Source organism: Coturnix japonica, chromosome 1 (assembly GCF_001577835.2).
Source record: "Coturnix japonica isolate 7356 chromosome 1, Coturnix japonica 2.1, whole genome shotgun sequence".
Lineage (NCBI taxonomy): Eukaryota > Metazoa > Chordata > Aves > Galliformes > Phasianidae > Coturnix > Coturnix japonica.
Window position 1 is genome coordinate 2,966,830 of NC_029516.1, and position 14,028 is coordinate 2,980,857.

Consider the following 14,028-nt stretch of genomic DNA (forward strand, 5'->3'; position numbering starts at 1 on the left):
TCACATCTTTCAAATCAGAAAGGAAATAGCTTTACACTGCATTACACTGAATTACACGGCTTTATTTGTTTAGCTTTTTGTTTAACAGCGTAGTAGTTTTTAACCTTTGACTGAACGTGGGCTTTTTTGGAACCCATTCAAGGATTTACATTCAGATAATCATTCAGATTAGGAGAGTGTTACCAGAACAGATCAATACAGAAATCCTGTTGTATGAGTAATGTCAAATTGAAGAATATCACATCAGTTCAGCTGTGAAGCTCACAGAATGGCAACTGGTGCGGGCTTGGAAGAAGGATGAGGGCAGGGAAGGCAGAAGAAAGCAAGAGGTTAAAGGAGGTAACCAGGCTGGTTTGATTCTTCATAATGGGCAGATTCTTCATAATGAAGCAGTGCGGATGGCAGCACTACTGTATTAGTTTTTCTAATGCAGCACAGTAGGATACCCTGTGCATTCATCACTAGGAGTGCGGTCAGACGTGAAATTCTAATTTTTGCAGCTTTTGGACTCTTTATTACATCAGATCTGCTAGACTTGCATTTTGCAGCCTCCGAGGTGTTGCAAGGAGTAAATAAAGTATGAAGCAGACTTCTCCTTTCAGTGCTGGAGCCAGATAATACTCAGAACTGGAGAAAAGCATTCTCCATTGAAATGAGTTGTAGGCTGAGAGTGGGTCTGAGGTGCTGAAATAGCAGGTCAGTGTATATTAGCTTTTCTCAAGCTGGTTGCCCAAACCTGAATGTTCCTCTAAAATAGTTGCAGGTTTTTTTTTGAGGATATATGGAATATGCAGTGTGCGTTCTTTGTTTTAATCAAAAGATTAAGAAATAAAATAATGTATTCAGAGATAAAGGGATTTTTATGGTATAATTTCTGTAAATAATCAGTTAGTTTTGCTGCTTTTATGTAGAAGTCTGGGAACACTTACAGCATCAATAGGAAACTCTTTCCATCAGAGGATTGCCAGAGTTGACAGCATCATGTATGTGATGAAGGTGAACTGAACCTGATTGTGGTGTCAGACTGGTGTAGGGTTTGGTGTAGGGTTTGGTGTAGCTTTTCTCTTACTGGTATCTGCTGCTATAACCTCAATGCACAGAGCAGTTCTGAAGACAAGAAATATGTAGAAATGAGCGTAAGAGTCTCTTCTGGGTGTGAAAGTCAAGTTTTTCCCACATGGAGCTTTACCGAAGGGTTTTCTTTTAGAGCTGTTGGCCACTACTGGTAAAGCTCTCACAGTTTGCTGTAAGCCACAGTACTGCCAACCATTTAATGGGATTGTGCCTCTGTTTCAAAAGATGTCTTGAAATATCTTGGAAGAGGATGGTGGCTGACATAAATATACCTAAAACAGGAATAGAAGTGTGCTATTCCTGGTATAGTTCGGGGTATTTTTCTTTTCTGTGGAATATTTGAAGCTGTTATATCACTAACAGGAATGACAAGCGATGAAGTTTTGATGGGAGTGCTGAGATCAGACTCGATAGCTCAGTGGAGATGTCAGATCCCTCCAGTTAGCAGATGAAGGTGAGCAGGGTGCGTATCAGATCAGCATGGTGGGATATGGTTGTGATCAGGCTGGGAGGGCAGGAGGTTTTTGTTCTTTGCATTGTTTCCTTGCCTGAAGACCAGGGGTTAGCATGTCTTTAATATTCTGAGCATGCATGTATTATCACTTCTGATACTAAAATATAAATCAAATCTTTCTGCCTAACATTTCATTTTTGGGGGTGAGAGCGTGGCTGTTAGTGCCTTGAGATTGCCTAGAATCCTGCTGTTGCCAATGAGATTGATCCCTCCAGGTTCCAGATGTGGAACAGCAACACAGACAAATGATGCCAGTGAATGTCAATGCAGACTCTTCACAGTCAGAGGAGGGCTATTGTAGGACATTTAGGGGAAGACTTCTCATTTTTCTCATGTAGAAACTGATTTAGTGGATGGAACCACTGACTCTTTCAACTTGATCCCAATACTTTATGGGGTATTGGAGACAGCTGGTTTCCATGTGGTGACATATCCTGTTAACAACTGAGGTAAATACGATCCAGGGTGATATGTGTGTTTTGATTATGATGCTTTGTGAGAAACCTCAGTTTCTAACTGTTTTACTGTAGAATTCTGTAGAATACTCTTTCAGAATGGATATGTGTTAAAACAGGCTCTTGCAGGGGAAAATGGGCAGAATGGAGAAATATTATCAAACTTCTTGTCTATCTACCATGTCTTGGATTTCTCTGTATTGTACCAGAATAATCTATTCCATTAAACTCTAAAAACATGGTACCACTGTCTGCCTTTAAAATCCCAAAGATAATACTGACAAATTTGGTTCTGTTATTGTAATCAAATTTTGTAATGTAATTTAGCTACTAGTCTTAGAATATTCATATGGATTGATGAAATTGATGCTGAATTATGGGGTTGTGTTCCTGATGTTTCCACATTATTCTGCCATCTCTGGAAGTGCCATCCGCTGTTGAAATAATACAGAAAGAAGTTGACTTGAGTCAGTGAAGTCAATGTGTATCTGGCTCTAAGCTTTCTTATTAAATGTGTAAACATCTGAAGTTACTGGACAGGATCTTGCTCTCATAGTGCTTGCACCTAGGTGTAACTTTTAGCTGCCTGCTCAGTTACTTGGGTTTTATGTTGGGTGAATGGAGAGTAATGGAGGCCATCGAGGAGCTCCAGAAACAGCTCTGCAATCTGGTTTACTCCCACTTTGCTTTTTGTAAATGTAACCGTACTTTCTGGAGAGGAAAGCTAGCAGAATTTTCTATACGAATGTGTATAACAAGCAGAAGCAATTTGTGTGGGATACATGCAAAATAAAGTGTTAAGGACTGTGGTTTTCAGCTGTCAAGATACTGAGTTTTTTGGGAGAAGCCCATAACTTGTGATAGTAACAGTGTATGCAGCAGAGGTGCAATATGCATGATTTTCACTAAGTTACACTTAAAGAATACCAAAAGGGATGGCTGTTGGTTCCCCTTCCCCCTCAGCATTAGATGAGATTAGATGAGATCCTCTAATGAACCTTTTTAATTAGCCGTGTTAAAAGAGTTCTAAGCCGGTTATAGTAGATGAGATTTGTAAAATAACTGTTCTTTTGGATAAAGCCTTGTCTCTCTGATTAATACATGCAGCAGGTTACTCCTTGTGCTTCTTCAGACATCTCCTGAGATGGAGAGCAAATGACATGAGAAACAAATCCACGCAGCTCTTCAGTGCAAGGTGTGATTCATTATCTGCTTGCCATCAGAATCAGTGGTTTGATGGTAAGGCTTGCACTAGGGAAGTGCTCTGGTTGCATCCTGGTTATATGTTGGTTCTTCGAGAGTTATTTCCTTCACCAACAGTTCTCTTCCGCCAATAGTTTAATTACTGTGGATTATTCTCGGTATCGTACTGATGAAATGGGCGAGCAGAAGGAAACGGAGTGGGGTTGTCATGACTACTGTGGTGGTATTTTTTTTTTATAAATTTCTTTAATTTCTGTACTTCCCTTCAAAAAATAGTTTTATCTCTGCGTTTTTTTTCAGCGTGGGATTTACGTCGCCGGTGGCGAAGGATGCAGAGATCTGTTTTCTCATAAAGCAGAACTGACTTGATTTGAAACAGTTTGTTGAGTATTTAACGACGCGGTTTTGCGTAGAATTTCTCAATAAATGTTTGAAAAACGTAGATAATTTCCCTTTTGAACTGGTAGATTTCTTTGAGCTTGCATCTACCAGCAGTAATGATGATTTCATTGCTTTATTTAAATGAATGTAAATTGCAGAGTGGTAGGGCTTGGAAGGGACCTCTGGGGATCATCCAGTTCATCTGCCCTGCCAAAACAGATTCCTGGCGGTAGGTCATACATGTGAGTGTCCAGATGGGTCTTGAATAGAGAAGGAGACTTCAGTGCTCTGTCATCCTCTCAGTAAGGAAGTTCTTTGTCTTCTATGGCATTTCCCATGTTCTGGTTCTTGCCCATTGCCCCTTGTCTTGTTGCTGCATGCAACCGGGAAGAGCCTGAACTCATCCATTTGATTCCCATTGCTTTAGATATGTTTAAATAGCGATGGGATCCCCTCTGTCTTCTTCAGGCTGAACAGTCCCAGGTCTCTCAGTCTTCCCACATACAGGAGATGCCCAGGTTCTTCTTGGCAGAGCTCCCCTCCAGCAGGTCAGTCCCTAACCTATACCCATGTGTGCTGTTAGTCTTCCTCTAGTGTAGGAATCTACACTTGCTCCTGTTGAAGTTCATCAGGCTTCTCTCTGCTCACCTCTCCACTGTGTTCTGGTCTTACTGAATAACAGCAAGGTGTTCAGGTGTGTCAGCCACTCCTCCCAGCTTTGTATTGTCACCCTACGTGGTTTTTGAAGAGTCAGTTTAGCAATACTTGTGCCTTAGTTGTGGTTAGAAGTGACATTTTTTTTTTCCCTCATGGAATGGATTCATATCTGTAATTATTATTTACCAAAGGGAAGGCTGAAGCAATTCAAGGTATTTTCAGTCCTTTTAAAGGGGGGGGGGGAGGGGGGGGTCAAATTCTTTATGACTAATGAAGTCAGCATTTTACTGTCACCCATAAGAATGACTGTCTTTTATTTTGTTAAGGTACATCCATGCTTGACCTTTGCATTTCTTCGGCCATGAGCAGGGTTAGTACACAGGCTGATTGAGTTTACAGTTGTTGTACTGCCAGTTCTTCATCAGCACTGATTGTACAGGAATCCTCTTACTATGTGGTTAGTACCTGGGCAGTTTTATATTGGGTTTGAGGTTAATTTATACCTCTGATCTCATATGTGCTTATCCTTTAATACCAACACAATTGCTGATAGTCCTTTAGTTGCTGGTGTCAGTGTTTTCTGTACAGTTTAATAATCTCAGCTAATTATTGTATATGAATAAAATGGTTTTTTCTTTTGTATTTTAAAACAAAACTTTTTCAGTGCTTTCCTTTGTGATTTACTGTTGTCAGTATGAAGAACAGAAGGAGGAGAACACCAGTGGGTTTTGGTGCTGTCCTGGTTTAACTCCCGTGTAAGATACAGGCTGTTCATTGCTCTCAGCTGCTCATGCCTCGAGTCCCACAACCGAACCACTTGAAAGAGCACACGTAGAACAAAGGATGTGAATTTGTACAAAGCGTACTAGGATTTTAAAGGCTCTTGGTAGTTAAGATGCTTGAGTGTTGTGTGACATCTTCATTTACAGTATATTCTTATTGGTTTTCAGGGTATATAATGACAAACATAAACTTAGTGTAATAAGTGACTACCTTTTATCTTCCGCCAGTTCTTTCACATCCTGTATATTGACAGTCATTCTCTCTGTTACCTGCCCTGACCTTGCTTCTGCAGTCCATGTCCTGTCTCTGCATTGGATTTAAATGTACAGTTAGCCAGCAATGCTGATTAATTCCACTTTGCTTCAGGGAGCTGGTTGTACAGGAAGCAATGTAAGAGAATGCTGATGTCTTACTCTGTTTCTTCTTGCTCCATTTCTAGTTTCCTGGCAGGTATTGCTGTGTAATGTAACAATCCTGTGCTTCACTGAGTGTAATCTTTATTTTAAAACGAATAATAGAATTTTGGCAGAGGTTGGCAACACTGGAAATAGACTCCTACATACCTTGAGTGTTTTGTTTTCTATTTTCCCCAAGGTAGTGTGTGTGTGTAGCTATGACTGAGAGAGACTTGAGTATTACATGGGTACTGGCTGCGGGCAGCACTCTCTATGCCATGCTCTCTATCACTTCCATCTTCCTTTGCCTTACAGAATATATAGATTTAGACATATAAAGCTTCCTTATTTCAAAATTGCCTTAAATGAGGTCATCTTAGTAACTCAGCAATTGTGTGCATCACTGAAACGTGAAGAAAGATACTCTTAAACTGAAAGCCAAAGAGTTCCAATTTGACCCTCCTACTTAACTGCTTCTACACATGAAGATTTCTACTCACCAAAGCTGCTTATGGCAGGTGAGATTATCACTCATAGTGTTCACAGCTGAGAGTTTTGATGAGGTTGGTAACCAGTTCTGGCACAGCTTGGCTGTTTCTCTCCCATCGCTGCTAGCTTATAGTAACATGTGGGACCTCTGCTGCTTCCTTTGTACCAAGGTGTTTTTTGCATTTCTAACCTGGGTACGTTTAGCTTCTGGTTTGCTGTAGTTCTTCCTGCAGCAATTTGAAGTTGGCATAAAATGGCAGAGCTGCTGAAACAAGCAGTCACTTCCTGCTTTGGTGCCAGCTGGCGTGGCCAAGATGCTGGCCCCTGGTACTGGCCTGGTCTCTGTACAGCTGTGTAGGGAATCAACTGCAGAACCTGCTACAACACTGGTCTTGTGCAGGGCTGGTACCAAGATCTGATTCCAAGCAGAGTTGTATGAACAAATGCAGGTGGAAAAGGGGCAGGAATGTGAATAGTCAGGGATGAGAAGTGGCAAGCAGAATTATCAGTGAGTTTAGCTGCCTGTTTTGGTGGCTGTTTCAATAGCAGATGGTGAAACTGCAGTTGCTTTCAGCTGTTGGTTCTTGGCCATTTCGTGCTAGAAATCATCGTTACAATGGTGGCTCATGTTGTTTCTGCATCTTTGGCTTGGTCCACATGGCGTTAACATCACTCAAAATCCAAACCCTGTGTCTGGGAGCATTGTCCAGATGTTAACTCCAGCAGCTTGGTGCTTTCATCACTGCCTGTGGAGCCTGATCCAGTGCCCAACCACCCTCTTGGTGAAGCTGTAGCTTGCAACAAGGTCTTCCCTGACGGCCTGTGACCAACGATTGCGTTGTCCTTCATATGCTTTTCAGTAACTCAGCAGAATGATATTCAGGATTTCTCATTGAAGTGAGATTGCTAGGTCTGCAATTACCAGGGTCGTGTTTCTTATCCTTGCCAGCTTCTGGTTGACTGGGAAATCCATCCCCATGATTATTGAAAATGAAAACAGTCGGTTTGTGTACTAGTTTTCTAGTGTGTCAGATACTGGTGGTGTTCTCTATGTGTGGAAAAAATCTCTTGCAGATACTGCTGAAAGCATGGACTGATATTGGCATTCTTTATACATGTTTTGTGTTTGTATTGATGTTTACCAGTGACTCTCACTATAGTGAGGTTGGAAGAGACCATTAAGATCATGTAGTTCCTACCCCCTGCTATAGGCAGGGCCCTTTAGACCAGGTTGCTTAAAGCCCCATCCATATCCCTCCAGTATAATTAAGCACTTGACTTAAAGATATCTTTTGTGGTTCATTTGGTTTTAGATAGATAACCTGGCTGTGTGTTGCTTCACTGTGTTTGATTTCACCGGTTCTCTTAGTAGACACAGGCTGCTTTTCACATACATAGCAACTGAGAAACAAAGCTGTAAGGATATTTTCTAACAGTACTTTGTGCTTTATCCTTCCTTTTTGCATAGGAACTCCTAAGAGCCCTGTTCAGCAGAGGTCTTAGCGCTGCTTTGGAGTTTAAGGAAGCCACTTCAAGTTGCATAAATTCAACTCAGGCTTTCTTGAAGCAATCATTTGAATCGGTCTGCCTTAAAATAAAGCTCCTTGGAGGTGCCCACATGCAGTTGGTCTAAAGGATGTTCTGCTGCTGCTCCTCTTGTTCAGTTTTCTTAGCTGTCTGCTCATTTCTCATTGTGTGTTTGCTGGCTGGTAGGTATTGCTGTGAATTTATGTTCCAGCCAAGGTGCCTCATATTCTGATCAGACTTTTTACACCTAGTTTGTATATTTTCTTGTTTCTTTAGAAAAACTTTCTTGGGTGGAAATTTCAGGCCACCTGTGAGTTCATAGGGGAAACTCCCATCTTTATCATTAACTAAAAACTCTTAATTAAGGTTTTTATTGAAGGCAGAATGGATGACACTTCTTGTTCATCTTAGATTTCTTTATTCAGTATCTGTGCTTGGGATTGCCCCAACCCACGTGTAGGACCTTATACTTGGCCTTTGTATGGGAACCATTGAGTCATGGCCTGAAACACTGGTTGGGCAACTGGGGAAAGGACCCAGTCAGCCTTGGAAGCACAGGTGAAGGCAATTCATTGTCAAAGCTACCTAACCTAGTGTTAACAAACATGTTCTTATGACTTTTAGATATCTCCTCAGAGAAAGATGGGGTCAAATCCACCTCCATGTCTTTGCTACTGGTGGGTCATGGAAGGCTATTGGCAATACTGCAAGTCAAGCGAGGCCTTGAGAAATCACTGTGGCCATGGATCTATTAACAGAGACAGTCTCTGGGTGCAGGAGTGATCATTTGCATGGTTGATAATTTTACTGAAACAGTTTTTAGGTTATTTAACTATTGTTAACAAACAGTGAAGATTCATTGTGAATAATGGCAAGTCGGAACTTTGACCAGTGATAGAAAATACAACTTCTAAATTCTGCAGGGTGTGTGTGTGTATGCAGAATGTGATGCTTTGCTGGGGCTTTGTGTTTTAAGCAAACAAAACTCTTCCTGTTTTAAAGCCTAAATGAAATTTGGAGCAATTAAATGTATGATGCAGAGTAGGATGATTCAGCATGCATGGTGGGATCTATTATAGTTAACTCTATTTTTATTCAAAGGGAAACAATAGCATTGAGTTTCAGGCAGTTGGAGCACATGTTAAGGGAAACCTCTGTTGAAACAGAGGAAAATCTCAGATAGCTCAACCTTGAAAGCTGGTTTCATGAGCTCCTTCCTTCGTGCTGTCTTCCCTAAGGTGAGATGCTGTGCTGAGAAGCTCCATAAGCAGTATTTCTCTGAAGCCTTGTTTAGATCTACTGCGAACTATTCACTTTCAAAGAGTTGTGTTTTTAAAGCAAGAAGCAGTATAGCTCAATTCCACTAATTTTAATCCGTCTCTTTCAGGTTTTCACGACCATTCTGTTGCTGTAACCGCCATGGATGCGAATGCTGTGGTGATAAAGGCTTGCTATTTTCTCATACCGGATTCCTCAAATCCAAGAGCTACTCAGCAGTTTCCAAGGCAACCACCTGTGGAATAATTAAAAAGGATGAAGTGTTAGTGTGCCAGATGCACGGAATTCTTGCCTGGAGAGAGCACTTTGTTTTCAGCTGTTTTGAAGAATCAGATGTGATTCTGCCAGCGCAGTTCAGGTAGTACAATTAAACAATACTGATTTATTATCTGGAGTTACTGAAAGTTGGTGTAAGAGCAACAATGCCAGCGTATTCACTTAAAATGGTCACAGATCCTTCAGTGTTGGATTTTTCTGTTCAAACATATTAAGAAATTTCAGAGAAGGATAGTGGAAGAGCAGTGTGGGTGAACAGTGAAACGTTTTGCGTGAACAGTTTTTTGCTGTCTTTACTCACGGATGATTTTAAGCTGGTAAGGACTGAAATGGAGCGTACGTTAGTGGAAGCATAAATATAGGAAGTGGAGACTTCATGCCAAATGCACTGAGATTTCTTTGGCGTTCAGTGGAGTGATGGATATAAAAGGAATACAGGAGTGGGTTCACAGCAAAATGACAGAATCGAGGCTGTTTCTTTATCCCGTAGCTTCCTAAGGAGCATGAAGTGATTAAGTTGGTTTCAGATCTCTGCTCTGGTGAAGCAGTAGATAAAACCATTTTTAAGACAGCAGATTCAAGAGGTGAAACTTCATAGTGGTGGTTCAAAAGGTAGAGAAAAGAGCTCTGTTAGAATAACAAAACCCAAAAATGCCACATTTAGCACTGAAAGTTTAAGGCTTTACTACAAAAGTTAATGGAGAGCTCCTAGGCTCTAGATGGAACTAGAAACATTATTATTTTAAGTATAACACGTTGCTGTATCTGCTTATTGTATCTTCCTTCTCTGCCAGTCATTCAAACACGCTTGAATAGGAAAATATTGTTCCTTTCTGACAATGAAGTTAAATGGAGAAAGCCACATTCACGTTCTTCTCATAGTCTGAATAACTCCTCAGTTAAGTTTGGTTACCTAGTTTAATACTTTGGTATAGTTAGTTTTGGGTGTGATGCTTTTGTGTCATTTATTTTATGGAAAAAAAAGTAATTTTGAATTTTGAAGTAGAAATATTTGGGATACCATCTGGACTTTACATAATAAATTTTTACTGCCAAAATGTTTGTGGGATTCTGTTCGGATGTGGATGGGATTTCACATTCCATGCCTTTTACAGCACAAGAGGATCATTGTTTTTTAGATATGGTGGGTCCAAGAAGAAATAGAAATTGCTCGATGGCAGCTTTGTGATTTGATGGGATAGATGTAGAAGCCCATGTCATCTAGTAACTATTGCTACCTTTTAGAGCTGTTGCAGTATCTCAGAAGCTAATGCTTGTAGGTGCAGCCCGAGTGGAACTATCATTTTAAACCCCAATACTTATTTTGCACTTCTAGTTCTACTGTCCTCACAGCTCAACTATTAGAGTGTTTATTTTGAGGTCATGCTTCAGGCTGTCCAGTTCTCTCAGTACACAGCTGAGGGAAGCTTTTCTTTTTATGGAAAAAAATGACTGCTTTTCCATATGAAAAGATGTGCTGGCGAAGTATCTGCAGCAGGCATGGAGAATATAATATAAAGTTGACACACGGTGCAGGTAGAGGAAGGTATTGTTTGTGTGTATGCATGTAGATGTGGATCCAGATCCTTTGCTTTCCAAGAAACATGACTAACCCTGAAAGGTAATGTGCGTACTTGTGGGTGAGTGTCCAGATGTGTGTATGTATATAAGACTACAATGTAATAGCTATGAGGCAGCTGATTGAAGTCAGTCAGCAGTCCCAGGGGTATATGAAGAAAAGCTTCATCCTGGGCACACTGTGAAAGCATCTTCAGCATATCCAGGTACCTCAGTATGATGACTTTTGGAGGCACATACCACGTACTGTTGATGATTCAGCCCACTAATGAGGCCTAGATGTTTGATACTGCTGGGTGTGTTTCTATGTGAAATTCATGTACATGCGCTTTTCTCTCCACATTTCATTCCTAATCCAGAAATTTACTGGACGTGAACTTGATTACTGATACAACCCAGTTATTTCCAACTCAGATGACTTACCTTGGCAGTTTTTCCAGACTTACGAGCACTGTGGTTCAATATCAAGGATACTTGAGAGTTGGTTAGTGTAGCATGCATGTTTTCATTTAAATAGAAACAGAATTTAGGCAGCTGGACTATATAGGAGAAAACAAAGTGGCGGGGCAGAACTTAAGCTGTATTTACAGGTAAGACTTATGATCTACTGATTGTTATCATTGAGATATTTTATGTGATGGAAAGGGGGTAGAAACTTAAAAGCATTGATTTGTTCACTGTTTCTGGTTACTTAAAGTGATTATACATGGCAACATATTTCTGCAACCTGGGCTGTTAAGAATTGGTGCTCTTTGCAGCTAGAACACATAGAACTTTTTTTGTACTCCTCTTTCTATAATGAAATAAATCTTGGTCTCCGTGTTGGGGTAACTTGAGCTCCTTTTGAAAGAAGAAATGGGAATTAGTGATACAGCAATGCTCTTAACAATTATTTGTCTCGTTATTATAGTTCTCCCTCTTCAGTTTCTGTGCTGCTGGTACAGCAGTATTGAAGGAGTCTGCTAGAGGTTTTCTAGAAGAGTGACTAAAATTCTTGTTGATTTTTGTCATGTAGATAGTACAGCTTCCTAGAAAGATAACATTTTCTTCTTGTTGCTGGGACATTGAGTTAGTTTTTTGTTGGGGGTTTTCAAAGGGAATTTTTCCTCCTGGCAAGAGGAATCAGCAGTAAAATAATGTAGAGGTCATAGGGAAAAAGGAGGGCTAAGCAGCAAACACCTTCTGTTTCTTGGAAGAGGAAACTCCAGTAAGGAGTTGACCTTTTTGACTAGGCTTTACCTGGGACAGCTAATCTCTACGTCTCTGCTGGGTATTTTAAGATACATCAGGCTGGTCAAGTACATCAAGCATTTCATTAACATGTTGTAGAAATGATGTTCAACAGTGATATCTGGGAACATCAGTCATGGGGGTTCCACGTTAAGTCCTGCATCTCGAGGTTTTTTGGACCGTCTCTTTCCCATCAGAGATGAGAGGAAGAGGTGAAAACATGTCAGTTACTTTGGACGTTTTACCTATGCAAGGTAAAATGATTTTTGAGAGGTAATAAGTATGAGACTAAAGAGCAGCTGTTCTCATGCGCCCATCTAGAGCTCCATTTTTCTTTCTCTATCAGTAGTATAAGTAAGGAGCACAGAACAAAAACACATGGTACCCCTTGTGTGTGCTTTTCACTCTTCAGACACTTGTAGTGCAAGGACTTACTGAGCTGGATAACTTTCTTAGCTTACAGGATTTGACTACTGAGTTTGTTTAATCTTTCTTTCAAGCCATAAGAAGTTCTAGCACGTGTAGTACTTTGAGGTTCAACAGATTAATGAACACAACAACACAGTAAATGAAGGATTGTATCTGTTTGAACATGAGTTCCATTTGATGTCTGTTGCTTGTATCGAAATGGAGGTAGATGACTGATCCCTGTTTACTCTCTCCATGGTGATCATGGTTTTCTAGACCTCAGCTCAGTCTGAGACTCAGTTTGCAGCCTGTTGACTTATTTTTAACCACGTAGCCAATTTCAAACTCGTTTTCACAGGTATCTTGAATTTCACAACTGAATTTTAGTGTCCAGTCAGGTACATCTTCACGGTGGTTTGTTTGTTCTCAGTTTTTCTTACACATTGACCGTTTCTGCTGTGCTGAATAACTGAGTATCATCAGCACTCTGTTAGCAGCATGTGCAAAATCGTGCTGAAGAAGGGAGGTTATTGAAGAAGGGAATCCTGAGCAGAATCACAATGTCATCATAGTCCATGAATTTCTATGATATGAACCCACTTTTTCTCCCTTCAGGTCTTAGATGAGTTAGCATTAAATTGCTGCTTCCTTACTTTGTCTTGGTTCTCTTCCTAGTTGTTCCTGAAATCCTGCTTGCATTTTTGCTGCTGCTGCTGTCAACCCTTGTGAAAGCCACGTTTTCATAAAGCTATCAGTTTTGACTTTAAGGTCTTTTCCAATGAGAAGAAACTAATTTACAGCCCATCATTTTCTGTGTGTAGTTACTTGTTTGTTTGTTTTTTCCCCCCATATACTGGACCTTGCATTTATCTACTTGAATTTCATTTCCTACTTTCTTTCCCAGTCACACTGTATAATGAGCTGGAGGAGAAAGGACTGAGAACAACACCTGGACTTACCTGGTGCTTTCAGTAGACTTCTGTTTTCACATTTAATCCTTTTCAGTTTAATTTATGGTTGCATATTAAATGACAAAGATTGAAGCACAGATCTGTACAGGAGTCCATTCTGTGTGTGTGTGTGTGTGTGGGAAGAGTCATGTTCTTAACATGTTAATTAACTGTTAGTGAGACCTTTCTCCTTTTAGTACTGTGGCTGAGTTTTCATCAGTACTTCAGCAAAGTGGGTAATTTTTGTGGTCACCCATCACACAGTTAATCAGAGCTCCATCAAGGGACTTTATTTGTGTAAGGACTGATCTCTGTGTTGTAGCACATCAGCAGGCAGTTCTCGTATCTCAGTTAAATGCTATTTGCTACTACTAGATTTTGTCATAAGTTCTCTTTGGACCTGAGATGATGCTGGTTCTTTGTGCATTGTGAAGGCAGGCTGCAGTGCTGGAAGTTTTGGAGTGTTCCCTATTTTAGTTCCATAACTAAAAGTAGAGAATACTGCTGTTCCAAGTACAGAGCTTCAATATGTTGTAATCACTAGTAGGCTCACTCTTCGGCAGAGAATGTTTTGAGCAAGATCCTGTGTGCATCTTGCAGATTGCATCAAGTCCTGCTTTGTTGTGGGTTTTAAGAGCTATTTGAAGAAGTGGTAATTAACAGTCTCTTAATGTAGTGTTTACATCACATTGATAATACTGGGAATTTATGTCTCTGAAATCCTCCAATTAAGCCACATGAATCTCAAGAGGCAGCGTTTGTTGCTGGCAGCTGTCAGTTATCTTCATGGAACCTTGGCTCATCTTCTGCCTTGGGCTAAGAATGGTGTG

At 40.5% G+C, this 14,028-nt stretch overlaps 1 long non-coding RNA gene across 7 annotated transcripts in view; it reads left to right on the top strand.

Annotated features, from left to right (window-relative positions):
• Window positions 1-14,028, top strand: part of LOC116654444 — a 101,957-nt gene that overhangs the window by 18,846 nt on the left and 69,083 nt on the right. For all 7 annotated transcript variants that reach the window (XR_004305409.1, XR_004309694.1, XR_004309690.1 and 4 more), the window contains exon 2: window positions 8,866-9,114. This is a non-coding gene — a long non-coding RNA (uncharacterized LOC116654444). The remainder of the gene's footprint in view (window positions 1-8,865; window positions 9,115-14,028) is intronic.